Source organism: Giraffa tippelskirchi, chromosome 2 (genome assembly GCF_054371585.1).
Source record: "Giraffa tippelskirchi isolate mGirTip1 chromosome 2, T2T-mGirTip1v1.2.pri, whole genome shotgun sequence".
In the NCBI taxonomy this organism is placed as follows: Eukaryota; Metazoa; Chordata; class Mammalia; order Artiodactyla; family Giraffidae; genus Giraffa; species Giraffa tippelskirchi.
Window position 1 is genome coordinate 140,347,781 of NC_137276.1, and position 17,094 is coordinate 140,364,874.

Consider the following 17,094-nt stretch of genomic DNA (forward strand, 5'->3'; position numbering starts at 1 on the left):
GAGCCACCAGGGAAGCCCTCTAAGTTACCTTCCAAATCCAACAGACTGTCACTCACAAAAATTCTACACAAGAGAAATTTATCTTCTGGATGAACCACTCCAAGGACAAACCTCAAATGATATCAAGAGGTGTGGGAAGAGAAACAGTCTCATTTTCCATTCCTTATTTGGTACCACCTGCTATGTGTCCTGAGATTCCCTGATTGAGTGCTATACTGTTTTAAAAAAACATTTTTTTCTTTTTTACATTTTTCAACTTTTAATTTTGAAATAGCTTCTGACTTGCAAAAAAAAAATGAGAAAAATAGCATCAAGAATTTCTGATTACCCATCACCTAGTTTACCCAAATATTGTCATTTTTTTTGCCGCAGAGAAAGGATAAAAATCAGAAAGTTAATATTAGCAAAATACTGTTAACTGATCCACAGTCCTTAAGTTCATCAATTGCCCCACTAATGTTCCTTTTCAGTCCATGTCCACGTGCTGCTTAGAGTTGTCTTATTTTGTTTCCCTTAAATATGGAACAGCTTTGCAATGTCTTTGTCTTCCATGATCTTGACGCATTTGAAGAGTACTGCCCAGTATTTTTAAGAATGTCCCTCAGTTTGTGTTTGATCTTGATTGACTTCCAGCTATGCACTTTGAGCAAGAATACCATAGAGGCGATTTTAGTTCCTTCTGAGTCCGTCTCCCCAGGAGCTACATGATGTCAATTTGTTGTGTCATTGTCTGTGAGCTAACTTTGATTACTCTGTGTTTTTTCATTTTCTAGACATTTTATCTGAAAAAAGAAATGGAATAAAAATAGGATCTGCTTCACAGGGTTGTGATGAGAAATAACTGTGGGGGGAAAAGGCCTACAAAGCACTAAACACAATTCCTGAGACATAGTAGGACTTTCAGTAGTAGTAACAGCAATATTGTAGTCATAGTACATCTTCATCCTTTTTCTTTTAAAAGCATATCAAACCATTAGGAAATTGGTTAGATAGGAGTGGGAATTGCTGATGGAGCTGGGTTTAGGGTATCTGCAGACACACATTCTGCCTTTGCATTTGCTGCTGCAGCTGTGCACCCTGAAGTCAGGAGGATTCCAGTAGGCCAGAAGGATCACAGCCCTCAGTGTTTCTCTGTATGGGCAGCAAGTGTTGTTTGAATGTTTGGCTATTGTACACTCAGCGGCAGGGGACATGTCTAGTCAGCCTTGGATCTGGCCTACAAGATGTCAGGTAACCTTTTCAAGGCCATGGGAGATTTTAATAGAATTTGAAGTGAAGTTACTAGATATTATGCTTTTGCCTGGGTAAAACATACAATTAATGTATAAATCTGGGCTTTACAAGTGACATCTGCATAGTGCTTATTTAACTAACTGCACATTGATTGACATGTAGGCCATTCTGCAATATCTTTCTATTAGTCTGTGAATAGGCAGTCCAATTAATTATTTATTGGGCTAACACATCCTGGTGCTTTTTTTTTTTTTGGTCTCTTTTAAAAATAACATTTTCTTTGGGAAGTGCTGGCCTTGCTTAGTCAATTAACCACACCCCACCCCCAACCCACCTGGTCCAGATCTCCTCTCTTGATAAATAAACCTTCAAAATCCAAAGCAACATTTGAGTGTGCAGAGGAAGGGATAAAACCTGCTCAAGACCATAATCCCCTACCTTGTAATCTCCCTGAAGTCAGATGTAGCATCTCATTCTCAAATCAATGGTGGGGTGTGGAGGGGTGTTGTGCAAACATTCAGTTACTGTGCTTTTCCAGAAATGGGCTAAAACCCATTTTTATAGGTTTTAGAGAAGGGGGAAAAGGGGAAATGGGTTTCTAGAAAAGGAGAAAGAGAAAAGGGGAAAGAGAGAAGGCAGATCTCTCTTGCTGCTAGGTTCCAGCCTCATTTCCCTGAAGATAACCAAGAGTGCTAGAGATGAGGATGGTGGAGGGTTGACAGCAAGAGCTGTTGACTCAGAAGGTATTGCTCTATTGTCTCTTTTTCCTTTTCCCTTGGCTCTCTCTATTGCTAACCCCCTCCCACCCAGACGCTATGGTAGTAGTTCAAGGCGTGATGGTAGCCAGCACTGGAATGGTTGAGGAAGATGTGATGAGCAGTAGGGTCAGTTTGAGAGGACACTTTGAAGTTAGAGTAGACAGAACTTGGTGCCAGATTGGTTGAGGGGTATGAATCAAAGAAAGAGGTCAATGATAACTCCACATTTTTTTTTTTCACTGCACCAAGCAGCCTGTGGGATATTAGTTCCCTGACCAGGGACTGAATCCAGGCTCTGGCAGTGAGACCGCTGGGGAATTCCCCATAACTTCAGTTTTTTGGCCTGAGCAGCTGGATGGGTATTGATGCTATTTACGGAGGTAGGGAACCCAGAGAAAGGAGGCAGAGGACCTCAAGCATTGCTTTGGGACATTTTAGATTCGAGATGTTTATTATTCAGCTAAGGAAACATTTAGATACCCAATTTTGAACTTAGAGGAGAGCATAGTGAAAAGGACTTGAGATTTTATGTGGTGTATTTGGAACTGACAATCGTATTCTAAGACTTTGACAATTGTATTTAAACTCTCTGAGCCTCAGTTTCCATATTTGTCAATTATAAATTACATTACCCACATTTCCATTATTTATTGCTTTGTAACAAATCACCCCAAAATATAGTGGCTTAATATAACAATTATTAATTTTTTGTCATTCTACAGGGTGGGGCTCAGCTGAGTTGTTCTTCCTCTGGTTTTGCTTGAATAACATTCAGCAAGGAGCTTGGCTGGGGCTGGAAGAATCTAAGATGACCTCTCATCCTCCAGAGCCTCATTTCAGATGGACTGTCATCACTGAGTAATTTAGCCTGAGATTTTTACATGGCAACTAGATCTCAAGAGGGCAAATCCAGTGTCTAAGCTCTTATCCAGCCTCTGCTTATACCATGCTTGCCAATGTCTCATTAGCCAAAGCAAGTCACATGGCCAAGCTCAGAAGCAGTACAGAAAGGAATACGTAAGACCGTGAATACTGAGAGATGTGGCTAACTGGGGACCACGGTGTAAGAATGTGCCACAGCTGACTTGACTGTGTTTTTGTGAAGATTAGACTGTCTGCAGTGTGGTAGATACTCAATGCTACTACTACTAAGTCGCTTCAGTCGTGTCCAACTCTGTGCGACCCCATAGATGGGCAGCCCACCAGGCTCCGCCGTCCCTGGGATTCTCCAGGCAAGAATACTGGAGTGGGTTGCCATTTCCTTCTCCAGTGCATGAAAGGGAAAAGTGAAAGTGAAGTCGCTCAGTCGTGTCCGACTCTTAGCGACCCCATGGACTGCAGCCTACTAGGCTCTTCCGTCCATGGGATTTTCCAGGCAAGAGTACTGGAGTGGGGTGCCATTGCCTTCTCCTAGATACTCAATAAATATTAGTTATTGTTATTATGACATAATAACCTTCAAAAGCAATCCTTGTGACCATAAGGATTATTCTCATTTTACTTACAAATGTACAAGGGAAGAAAATCAACCTCCTTTCTTACCTCTTTATTACCTTCTCCAGTAGAAGTAGATCTGTAGGGTTTTTTTTTTTTCCCTTTGTGCTTAGTTGTGCTGCTTAATAGATGTTTTGTGATTACTTAAATCCAGCAAAGATGTAGTCTAATAGTCTGATTTTGGAAAAATAAAAATTCTTCTATATTCTCACTAAAAATGACTTTGAAATCAAAATTAAAAATCTGAACATTAATGATTCTTCCAAATATAAGAATTGTTTGTTGATTTTGTGGTTGTAACCTACGTTCATTAGAAATCTTTATTTCTAGCTATAATTCTCCTATTATTTCTGATATTTTTTTCTTTTGTATCAGTCACATCAAGGTTACTATAAATATTCCAATAGTAAATGAAGAAAATCATTCCTACTTTACCAATATCTCTTCTCAACAAGCAAGCAAACAATCAAACTAACAAACAAACAAAAACTCTCAAAGCAATGCATTGTTTAACAGAGACATGGGGATGAATAGATGCTGTTTATTTATTGTTTTTCCCACTGTGGGCACTAGAATCTTGACTGTAATAATCGTGTAAAGAATCCACCAGCCCGGATATCTCTCTATAGCAAAGCCCAGAAAGGTTCTGAAACTTCGGGCAATTTAAAGATAGTAAAATGATTTTTGACAATGGTTATACTCAGACTATGAATACATATGTATGTATATATGTATACATACACATATGACATGTTGTATACCACAGCAAAAAATAGTATGTATGTAGGAGAGTTTTGTTACCATTTTGTAGAGCGAAAATACTTAGCCAGTGGCGTTTTTCATGATTTCTTTTCTTTTCTTCTTGCATTTTATGACCTCTGGATTCTGTGTAGATTCTGGCCCTAAATATCAGGCTTACTTGTACTGAGAGGCTACTTTTTAGGAGCCCTTAATACCTGTCTGATCTGTCTGCCGATACAATTTGCAAAATATCATCTCCTTGCTGTTCATGTGAGTCTCTGTTTCCCCACCACTGGAGCTCTACCTGACCTTCCACATCCTGTGTGTTTTTCTGCTTGTGTGGCCTTGGAAAAGATCATTTATTGTCTTTCCTTTGACAATAAAAACGACTTCCTGTTTGAGATCCAAACACTAAATGCTCCATCCCTGGGCAGCAGCTTGATTATTATAACATGTCCTGTGTACCCCTCTGAACACTTCTCATCAAAGCAGCATGGGGTGCTTCTGTGAAATCACAATGTTGTCTAGGTTACAATAGTAGAAGGACACAAAACAAATTAGACATGGATCAATTTAAAGTCCCAGAATTGATTTTTCCCTTCCTTACTGAATTTTTGGAGCCATTTTCATAAAAGCCCATGGTTTACTTTATTCCTGTGAACCAAATAACTTCCTTTCTTCACTCTATTTATAGAAGTGCATTAGGAAATTATTTTCAAATTGAAACATCATTGGCTGTGTGAAGACATATGGTTTTTCTGTTTCATAATTACACAATCCTAGTATCAATTTATGCATTTTCCTAAAGTGGAAGGACTTTGGTCAATTTTTCACCTTGTTATCATACAAAAATACATGAGACAAGGCAATCTTGATTATGCCATAGTAACAACTAACTCTGAATTTCAGTGATTTAATAAGGTTTACTTCTCACTCATGCTACCTCCCAGTGTGAGTCTGTTGGGGACCCCTGGTCATCAGGGTCTCTCAAGGACCCAGACCAACAGAGGCTCCACTGTGACTGATGCTTTCATGGTCATACAGGGAGGGAATAGGGAATATGTGGCAAATTTTGCACTGGCTCTTGAAACTCCTTGCCAGAAGTAACATGTTACTTCACTCACATTTCACTGACCAAAACAAGTCATATGGGCAAAGCAAGCCTATTTTCAAAGGAGGAAAAATGAAAATCTATCCTGTTCCCAGTGGGAGAAGGACTGGAATGTGTGTGAGCAGCCCCAGGGAAGGCCACAGCACTTAAGAACAAATCAGCCTCACCAGAAATCAAAGCAGTCTGAAATCTTTGAAGAAACAGAAAAAGAAGGAAACAGTGCTGACAGGCAGTAATATGGTCACTCTCTTATGCTGATTATACGCTATTTCTGAAAGACTCTCATAGATATTTTAAAATATCTATCAAGAGCCTTGGAAACTATTCATAACTTCTGGCGCCTTGTGGCTCAGCTAGTAAAAAATCCACCTGCAATCCGGGAGACCTGGGTTCCATCCCTGGGAAGTCTTTTGGTTGGGAAGATCCCCTGGAGAAGGGAAAGGCTACCCACTCCAATATTCTGGCCTGGAGAATTCCATGGACTGAACAGTCCATGGGGTCACAAAGAGTCGGACACGACTGAGCAACTTTCATTTTCACTTTGGAGCTAAATTATACTTTCAGAGTCTAACTTTACAAGAGTAAAATATGGAAACATCTCATAGTCTAACAACAGGGAATTTGTCAGTAATCTACTACTGTAGCACACAAAACAGACTTTTGGAACTGCCAAAAATTATGTTTTTGAAGAATTTGTAAAATGCTCAAGATTTAACATTAAGTGAAGACTCTCAGGGTATATTATTTGTTTCAATCTTAACTCTTCAAAAATGTTAATAGTAGCTACCTCTGGTGGGTAGGCTTAAGGTTTTGTTTTCCATTTTTATACCATGAACATTTTCTAAAACAAATATGCAATTTTGAGAAAGAATAATCTAGCTGAACCTAAAAAATATACACAGCACTTATGTTTCATGACTTTATTGAAGTGTAGTTTATACGCTTGAACCATATATTTGTATAAGTTTTAGCAAATGTATGCAGTCACATAACCATCACCACAATCAAAATTTAGAATACTCTCAAATCCCTCAAAAGTTTCCTCATGTTCCCTTATGGGCCATCCCTTCTCCCCAGCCCAAGCGCCTCAATCTATTTTCTGCTACTACATAGTTTTTCTAGAGATTTCATATGAATAGGAGCTGTTGTTTAGTTGCTAAATCACGTCCAACTCGTTTGCGACCCCAAAGACTATAGCCTGCCAGACTCCTCATCCAAGGGATTTCCCAGGCAAGAGTGCTGGAGAGAGTTGCTATTTCCTTCTCCAGAAGATTTTCCGGACCCAGGGGTCGAACCTGAGTCTCCTGCATTGGCAGGTGGATTCTTTACCACTGAGCCACCTGGGAGCTCTTTTATTTTAATTAATTAATTATTTAATTGAAGGATAATTGGTTTACAAAATTTTGTTGTTTTCTGTCAAACATTAACACGAATCAGCCATAGGTGTACATATGTGCCCTCCCTCTCAACCTCCCTCCCATCCATCATCAACTAAGCAACTCCCTCCCATTCCATTCATCAACTTAGCAACTAAACAACAACAACAACAAAACTATAGCTTAGGGAGTTTTCAAGTCACACAGTGAATTTGTTGTGAAAGAAAGACTTTGAGTTCCCTAGTCAATAGGTTATTATTTGGGGTTATAATTCTTATGTGTTTTATGTTGTGCTGTAACTCTTAATGTTTTAGTTGAAATGTGGATGGATGGATGCACGTGTGCTCAGTCATGTCTGACTCTTTGCAACCCCATGGACTGTAGCCTGCCAGGCTTCTCTGTCCATGGAATTTTCCAGGCAAGAATACTTGAGTGGGTTGCCATTTCCCACTCCCAACCCAGGAACCAAACTCGTGTCTCCTGTATCTCCTGCATTGGCAGGAAAATTCTTTACCACCGTGCCACCTGGGAAGAAGCACGTTCAATTCCTTTGTGTATTGTCTGTGACTGCTTTTGTGCTGAAAGTGCAGAGTGGAGTCATTGCAAAGAGACCATGTGACCTGCAAAGCTGATATTGTTTACTGTATTGTTTAATGTTTGCTAATCCTTCCTTGAAGTGTTTCTTGTATATATGAACTCACTTAATCGTCCTAACAATCCTGCGAGGCAGATTATGTTAGTGTCCCTATTTTACAGTTGAGGGAACTGAGGCATACAAAGGTTAAGAAAAGAGATCAAGATGCAAGAGTGAGTAGGCAGAAGAGCTCAGGTTCAAACCTAGGGAATCCAGATTCAAAGCCAATAATCTTAATGCCTTTTCTTTATTGGCTTCTTTTACTCCTGCTGGGCTGTATTGTATTTAGTCAACAAATATTTGTTGAGCAACTATGAAGTGCTAGATACCACGGTAGACTTTGGGGAGAGCATAGAAGAAGTTCTCACTGGGCACACATTCCAGAAAGGGAGAAAGACAATGATCAAGTAACAAAGAAAAATTGTTTCAGAAAGTGAGAATACTGTGAGAAAAGTAGGCCAGAGTGACAAGGACAGGGAAGTGGGGGGAGGGGGGTGGGACGAGAGAAGTGGCCAGAAATTGGCTGCTTATGTTGAAGTTATTTTGCCTTTAATCTTCCCCAAGGCAAGACCCTCACTTCTTCCCAGGGTCTCCAGCCCCTGGCACAGAGTAGGTGCTCAAAACCAGGTGTGTGATCCCTACTCTACCTGCCTTCTCACTGGCCTTTACATGTCCCTTCATCCGGCTTCATCTCCAAAGGCTCATGTGGCTCCATCTTCCACACAGAATTATGAGCCTTCAACAGTCATGATCTCTGAGTCCTGAGACCCATAGACTTAAAGTCTTGTACAGAGAGGACCCTCAAGAATAATTTTTAAATAACATTTACAATCAACCATTGGCTTGGGGTCTTTCCAAAATAGATGTGTGCTTTGAAATTTTAGTTAGCGTTACACACAGGCCACAGTCTTCTCCCCCTTATCAGAGGTCATGGGGAGGGAACCACGGTCATTTGTTACAACAGCCCACGCACCAGTCCTCTGTGTGTCTCCGTGAGTGGCCAGTGGTGTTCCCACGATGTTGCTCGCTTTATCTGGCCCTGAGCCCTGGTGAGCTCAGCCTACTTGTGGGGGTTTGGGTTCCAATCTCAGAATACAGAAGGTGGGGAGGAGGGGAGGACCCAAGTCCCCGTAGGTGATACACACATAAGGGGATACCCCAGCAGCTGATGAAAGGTCCATTACAGACTGAGACCATTAGGTCATAGGAAACACAGCTTTCCAGGAATGATTTAAGTCAGCCTGAGTGCCAAAGTAGCCCTTTGCAAGCATAAGCAAACCCAGAGCCCCCATGATGTAGGATGGAAGGAATGCTCGAATGCCCTACATGGGCATTTCCAGGCCTGGCTTCTGGCCTGACCTTGTACAACTTTTGCAATTGTCCTAGGCAGGCTGACTTCATGGCACCTGTCTTCTGTAACAACTGGCAAAGCTGGCCCCACCTGGCCCTTCTTGGCTGAAAGCCGGATCAGGCTAACACTGCCCACTGTGGCCCTGTGGATGCCCACATTTGCCTTGATCTCCTTTGCCACCTCCTCTTGATGACCCCTTGGTTACCCTTCTTTACTCCTCTGCCTATTGATTTCACACGTCTGAAAATGTCCTGTGACCGGACAATGTTTTGTTCTGGGTATGAAACTTTTTCCAGGAAAGGCTGGGAACAAATCCTAAGGACTAGAAAAAAAGAACGCTGTTTGCATGTGTATTAGTTTGCTAGGGCTGCCATAACAAATTGCCACAAATTGGGTGACTTAAAGCAACCGAAACGTATTCTCTCACAGTTCTGGAGGCTAGAAGTCTGAAATCAAGGTTTTGGTAGGGCCTTACTCCCTTTGAAGGCTCTAGGGGAGAAACTTCCCTTACCTCTTCCAGCTTCTGGTGGTTGCCAGCAATCCTTGGCCTTCTTTGGCTTCCAGGTGTTGTCGTTACTGCTGTTGTTTGGTTGCTAAGTCGTGTCCAACTCTTTTGAGACCCCGTGGACTGTCTATGGGATTTTCCCCTCTGTCCATGGAATTTTCCAGGTGAGAATACTGGAGTGGGTTGCCATGTCCTTCTCCAGGGGATCTTCCCGGTCAGGGATCAAACCCATGTCTACTGCACTTCCTGCATTGGCAGGCAGATTCTTTACTACTGAGCCACCTGGGAAGCCCAGCTTCCAGGTGCATCAGTCCAATTTCTCTCTCTGCTGTCACATGGCCTTCTCTCTGTGTGTCTCAGTGTCTAAATCTCCCTCTCCTCTCCCTTATAAAGACATCAGTCACTGGATTTAGGGCTCATTCTAATCCACTCTGACCTTGTATTAACTTGATTATGTCTACAAAAGACCCCATTTCCAGATAAGGTCATGTTCTCAGGTACCGGCAATTAAGACTTGGACAGGTCTTTTGAGAGGCACATAAGAATACCCCCTGCAGTAGCTATTAGCTGTATTTAGTAATGGGAGTTCATGTTTAGTCCATGTCATGCTGCCATCTGACATGTGGACTGCACTTCAAAAGCCTACCTCCAGATGAGGAAGGGAATGGCTTTGGTGAGATGGCAGGAACCCAAAAAGCGAGAATAGTCTCATGACACTTTCCTGCCAGCTGCAGATAAACTGAATTGGTTTGCTCCATATGTCTCTTCTGCACATTTTGGAGAGAACTCCACCTTGCCAGAATTTGGGGCTTTTTCTTTTGTTCTTCTCACATTTTGTTTACTGAGCATCCACCATGGAGCTGAACCTGTATGGGTAATTTCTTCCCTGAAAACTTTGAGGTAGAGCCTCTTATCACCACCTGACATGTGATAAATCTGAGGCTTAGGAAAGCTAAGCAAGTAACCTGCCCACAAAAACACAACTGGCACAGGTGAGTACTGTGTTTGGCTCCAATATTCATTCATATATTCATTCGACTAATAATCAGTCAGCACCACTTAAGTGTTAGACCTTAGTGATAAAGCAGGGAGGCAGATGGCCACAGTCCTCGGTTCATGTTGTTGAGGTGGAACTCTGGAGGATGAATAGGAATTAATGACAAAAAAGTGGGGAGAAGAACATCCCACGTTTCCTCTTAAGAGAGCTAAACTCTCTGAAATGCTGCCAGTTTTAGCCTGAGAGATGGGACCTGTTTTGTCATGTTGGAAAAAATGAAAGTGAAAGTTGCTCAGTTGTGTCCATCTCTTTGTGACCCCATGAACTGTAGCCCACCAGGCTCCTCTGTCCGTGGAATTCTCTAGGCAAGAATACTGGAGTGGGTTGTCATTCCTTCTTCTAGGGGATCTTCCCGACCCAGGGATCAAACCCAGATCTCCCTCATTGCTGGCAGATTCTTTACTGTCTGAGCCACCAGGGAATGGGCATTCTGTCATGTTGGTACACCTTAAAGATCAAAGCAAGGAGTTTAATCCTAGAGGGTAAGAACTTGTCATTTAAGATGGCTTAGAATTTCAGCCTATTCCCATGCCAGGGACCCGGCTTCCACCTCTCCATGGCTAGCCTTACTTTGGTTGAATTGCCAGCAGGGCAGAGCAGAGAGAGCAAACCCCTGAGTTAGTTCAAGGGTTGTGCGAGGGGGTGTGTTGAGTTTACTTAAAGTTTAAAAGAGAGAGTGGTTGGGCTTTGAAAATAACCCAATTGCTCTACCACCAGGTTTAGTATTTATTCCCCACAAATATAAGAGATTGTTAATTGCATTCACTTTATGACCAAAATACTTCCAAAGGAGAGGAAATAGTAGCTGAAAATTAGCCTGGGCTGGCAAACATGTTGTAAGTTGTTGAGAATGTTGTAATCTTTACTCGTGTGGTGGTCTCAGTAAACTTGGACTGGCTCCTTATTTGCCTTTTGGACTGAGTCCAGTTGCCACCTAGGGAGCACTCAGCAGGGAGAAATAGTGGAGAGACTTGAAGAGAGCCCTTCCTGCTCTATGCGCTTCTCTCATAGCTGTAGTACACAGCCCACTGCCGAATGACAAGCACCAAGGGCTAAAATGAGCTCCCTCAACCTCTCACATTGGTTGAGGTTTCTTCTGATGGTGTCATTTCCTATCACAAAAACTTTTGAGAGCTGCCCAGGGAGTAGAAAACACAGTCCAAACATCCTCAGCCTGACCTTCAAAGCCCTTTGTGGTCTGGCTTCTACATTCTTATCCAGCTCAGTCTTTTTCTATGTGTCCCTAGCTCCCCGCCCCACCGTTCCCCCGAGCCTGCCTGTGAGTGATTGCTGTCATTCCATGCTGCCCTGATGATGCCATTTCCTTCTCCAGGGGATCTTCCCAATCCAGGGATTAAACCTGCATCTCCTGTGTTTCCTGCATTGCAGGTGGATTCTTTACCACTGAGCCACTGAGGAAGCCCAAAGATTCTTAGTACAGTCCAACTTCCAACCCTGCTCTGCCTCTTCCTTCTGCCTGTGTGATAGATTATAAATACGGCCTCAATTCTTTTCCCCACAGTATCCACCTCCCTTTGGAATGTGACTTTCTATTTTCTTTCATCAAGAAGTGGCATTTTCCTCTTCCTCTGGAATCTGGGCTAGCCTTGTGACTTACTTGAGCTGCAAGAGGGAACAGAAGTGATGCAATTTTTGTAGGTTCTGAGCCTAAGCCTTAAGAGGCCTTGCATGCCTTTGTTCACTCTCTTGGAACCCCAGCGCTACCATGGGAATAAGCCTAGGCTAGTCTACTTAGATACTAAGACACACGTGGCCCGGTCACCCTGTCTCTCAACCCGACAGCCGTCCAACCACTAATGAACCTACTAGAGGACTGCAGATGCTTGAGTGAGTGATGGCTGCTGACACTGAAGTCAACCAAGCCAGGCCCAGACCAGCAGAGCTGTCTGTCTACTCTGTAGACAGGCAAACAAAAATAAATGGTGGTTCTTTTCAGCCACTAAATTTGGGGGTGTGTTAAGAGATAACTAATACATCCTGGAACTCGTTTTCCATTCATCCAACAAACAGACACTTAAAGGGTGCTATGTGACTTGATCTGTGCTGGGTACTGTGGGTTTAGAGCCAACACAGACTATCTCCAATTTGTTCATTTTTTTTTAAATTTTGGCTCTGCAGGGTCTTAGTTGCAATGTGTAGGATCTTTGCTGTGGCATGCAGGATCTAGTTCCCTACCCAGTGATCCATCGAACCTGGGCCCCCTGCATTGGGAGCAGGGAGTCTTCACCACTGGGGAAGTCCCCCATTTTCTTCTGTTTGTGCCTTTGAAGTTCAGTGCCTTTCAGTACAGTCAAATCACATTTCCCAGATATCTTCCCAGATCTTCCCAGGCAGAAGGAATCTCTCCCCTTTCCAACCTTGATGGGCTACATCTCTATCATAGCCTGGCTTGGTATTCTCTCTCACCTGGGCTGCTGCAAGAGCTACCTAGTTGCTTTCTCTTTGTCTAGCCTACTCTATTCTCCATGACCTTACAGCATGAGCTTTCTGAATGCAAATCATATTATGCCTCTTTGAGTAAATCTCTTTGCTGGCCCATGCCAAACTCCCAAATCCATCTCCTTCCTCTGACTGCTGCCCTTCAGCCTAATCGTTCACCATTCCCACAGTTTTTACAGTGGAACTGCAAATGGTTCACTTTTCCCTGTTCTCTCTTCCAGGAATATTCTATCCACCCTAGTCTACCTGATACGCTGCTATTTACCTTCTTAGGCAGGGCTTCCCTGGTGGCTCAGTCAGTAAAGAATCTGCCTGCAGTGCAGGAGAATGGGTTCAATCCCTGGGTTGGGAAGATCCCCTGGAGAAGGAAATGGCAACCCACTCCAGTATTCTTGCCTGGAGAATCCCATGGATAGAGGAGCCTGGCGGGCCACAGTCCATGGATTCCCAAGAGTCAGAGACAACTTAGTGACTACGCTACCACCACCACCACTTTCTTAGACTCAGTTGTCATCTCTTCCAGAAAGTCTATATTGAACTTTCCCCCTGCCCCACCCCTCCAAAGACTGAATTGATCACTCTACAGCTCTGTGCCTTGTAGTATTATTATTGTGTACCATTGTAATTTCCTTTGTTTACATATCTCAAGTCAAATATTTGTTCACTCAAGAACTAGGCATTAATTTTATTAATTTATCTAGCTAGCCCTCAGGCAAATTTTTTTTCCCTTAGGAGATACTTAATAAATGTTTTTTGAATGAATGAACAAATAAATGAACCAAGGAATGAATAAAGACAGTCATTAAAGTTACTCATTCCAACTGCAAAGGATAATTATTTATATTTATATATTATATGCATAGTATCCTGTACAAATACAGTTTCTTTAATTTCTAAGCAAAAGTTTTGCATAGGAGATAGAGGAAGAGAGTCAAAGTGTCTTGGAGAAGAGAAGAAATACCAGTTGTAATTGGAGATTGATGGTCTGAAAGCTGGACATCAACTACTGTCCCATTTTGTATGACCTTTGTGAATCTCAAATCATGAAGCCCAGTTTCTGTATTTTTAAAAAAAGAAATTCCAGAGACCTCCCTGGTGATCCAGTGGTTAAGAATCCACCTTCCAATGCAGGAGGAATGGGTTCAATCTTTGGTCAGGGAATTAAGATACCACGTGCCTTGCAATCAAAAAAAAAAGATAAAACAGAAGCAATATTGTAACAAATTCAATAAAGACTTTAAAAATAGTCCACATCAAAAAAAATTTTTTAAAGGAATTCCAGTCTCTTGTAAAATATTTCTGAAAATCAGTAAAGAGGACCTACTTTATCTCAGTAACATTTCCTGTTTACTCTTGTCACCCTTCCCTAAGTCCTTTACATCATACGCCCTTTCTGGAATCTGCCATCGCCAACACCACACCCACCCAAAGGAAACTACCCTCAGCCTAAGAGGATGCTGTTCCCTGTTTCTCAATTTTCTTCACCTCCCAGCCCACTCCACAGCTCTTCAGATCAACTTAACCTCTTTTAGTCTTCCCTTATTGGCCTTTCTCCCCCCATTTTAAAATCAAAGTCTAGAAATATGTGTGACACAGAAACCTTTCTTAATAAGGAGGCAGTAGAGAGAAATACATCCCACTTGGAAATGATCAGTTCAGTTCAGTTGTTCAGTAGCGTCCAACTCTTTGTGACCCCATGAACCGCAGCACTCAAGGCCTCCCTGTCCATCACCAACTCCCAGAGTTCACCCAAACTCATGTCCATTGAGTCAGTGATGCCATGCAACCATCTCATCCTCCATCTTCCCCTTCTCCTCCTGCCCTCAACCTTTCCCAGCATCAGGGTCTTCTCAAATGAGTCAGCTCTTCGCATCAGGTGGCCAAAGTATTGGAGTTTCAGCTTCAACATCAGTCCTTCCAATGAATATTCAGGACTGATCTCCTTTAGGATGGACTGGTTGGATCCCCTTGCTGTCCAAGGGACTCTCAAGAGTCTTCTCCAACACCACAGTTCAAAAGCATTAATTCTTCAGCACTCAGCTTTCTTTATAGTCCAACTCTCACATCCATACATGACCACTGGAGAAACTATAGCCTTGACTAGATGGATCTTTGTTGGCAAAGTAATGTCTCTGCTTTTTAATATGCTATCTAGGTTGGTCATAACATTTGTTCCAAGGAGTAAGCGTCTTTTAATTTCATGGCTGCAGTCACCATCTGCAGTGATTTTGGAGCCCCAAAAAATAAAGTCAGCCATCTATTTGCCATGAAGTGATGGGACACATAGAAATTCATGAATGTCAAGATGGGGTCAAAGTTATCCTTCGTTATTAAACAGGGATTTTTATTCTGTTTTTATACTATGGGTATACAATTCCTTATCTACAATCTCTGGGGTTGTACATGCTTTGACATTTAGAGTTATTTCAGACACACACACAGACACACATGTCAGGAATATTTTATAATTAAATACATTAATTTTTTGCAGCACAATGTGTCAACATTCATATTAAACGAAATAAAGATTATAAATAGCTTTATTCCCATTCATATCAGTCAGATTTTACCGAGTGAGATTGCTAAAGATTTGTAAACAAAGCAAAAAACTTGTTTTTCAGAGCCTTTTGCATTTTAGGTTTGTGGAAACTGAACTGTGGAATTGTGTATGGACTACGAGGATGGGCACTTACTAGTACTTTCTGCTGTCGTGAGTGTCTCTTGCTGGCCTGGCGGGATGTTCTCGAGCAGGAAGGCTGACTGGAACGAACAGTTTGCACCTGCTTGTCTGTCTTCCGTAGCTGGCACATTCTCAAAGGAAGGGCCTTGGCTGAGTTTGAAATATAGTTCCAGGCTTTGGGGAGACAAGCCAGTGAACTCAGCTAATAAACTCTTTTATCCAAAATCCCTAAGGGCGAGAGGAGAAAGGAAAAAGAAATTAAAATGGAATAGCAGCCGGCTTTCAACTCTATGAAAACTGATCACGTGATGAAGCCAGAGGCATCTCATCAAGAAAGTCCAAATTTGATGAAGCAATTTTATTCTGGAAGCCTGAGACAAGTCAGACCTGCAAGGAACCCATTATAAAGTCATCAAGATAGGTTGATAGAAGTGGGATCCATACATTAATATTAATGGCAGTAATAATTATGATACCACTCACCATGTCGGTCCCTGCCTATGAAACCAGGCTGGGCCCTTTCCTGCATCAAGAGGAGACCAAGAACATATTCCAAGGACACTTAAGCTCGCTGTATTTTCACAATCAGTCTTCTTTTCGGCGTACTTCCAATGGAGTGGTGTCAGTTTGTTGTCTGGTCATCCCTGGTGAATTCATCTGTTGACCTTCACTTTGTGTCAAGGTGATACCTTTCACTGGGGGTTGGTCAGTGGCATGGAGGGTGAGTGAGTGGCCTGGGGAATGAGCCCAGTGCCCTCCGCAGGCCCCCATGGCCCGCACTCTGCTACACTCATGAAAGAGCAGGCGTTGCTATCTCGGCGATTTATATATCAGGATATCCAAGCAACTACTCAGCCAGCAGCAAAAAGGAACACGTTCATCTCTGATAAAGGAGAGAGGAAATATATTTTGAAAAAAGTGTTCTTGTGGTCCTTTTGTTCTGATTTTTTTATTCTGCACGCATTTATTTCCTTCGTACTTCATCCACAATGATCTTTGAAATCTAATCAATTATTTGGTATCTCCCTTGTTATTAAGAAAAAATATTGAGGGTCGCTAATCTCTACAGTGTTAGCTTCTTTTGCAGAGTGGTTTTCTTATCTCTTGCTGTACCTGACTCAATTCAGTTTTTGAAAAGACTGTGTTTTGAACACTTCCTGTGTGTGCAGAGCTCCGATGCCACAGATAACTCAGTTTGAAATCCAGATCTACGGCTTATGAACTGTGAGAATCTGGATGTGTTGCTTAACCACTATGAGATGCAATTTCCTCAGTGGAAAATGGTAATAATGTATGAGAAGTTTGTTGTGAGATCCAGATGAGGTAATGAGAGAGCTCGTTACATAACCAGAAGCTCAAGGAAGGTTTTTTATAACTAGATGCTAAAGGGGAACATAAATGTGAATAAAACACACACATTCTTCTTTAATAAAGAGAAAATATGGAAAGGATTTTTTAAATGGCTAGAGGGCACCGAAAGGAGAGAAATTAATTTAAACTGTGAAATGGAGGGAGTGCATTTAACCTAGGACTGGACAGACACATAGACTATCAACAAGCTGGGAAATGAGAGTTGGGAAATTGAGGAAGTCAAAAGTGCTTCTAGGCAGAAAGAACTGTGACACAGAGTCAGGCAAGAGATGGGAAGGAGAAATTATACCATAAGACCTAGACTGTTCCAATATCATACAGAT

The 17,094-nt window shown here is 42.1% G+C and overlaps 1 long non-coding RNA gene across 3 annotated transcripts in view; it reads left to right on the plus strand.

Annotated features, from left to right (window-relative positions):
• The window catches only part of LOC145538610 (uncharacterized), a 99,941-nt gene that overhangs the window by 33,943 nt on the left and 48,904 nt on the right, over window positions 1-17,094 (plus strand). Inside the window, exon 3 of one of the 3 annotated variants that reach the window (XR_014077083.1) lies at window positions 2,714-3,752. The exons of the other annotated variants lie outside the window; for them this stretch is intronic. This is a non-coding gene — a long non-coding RNA (uncharacterized LOC145538610). Of the gene's footprint in view, window positions 1-2,713; window positions 3,753-17,094 lie in introns of those variants that run through there. 3 annotated transcript variants of the gene reach the window in all.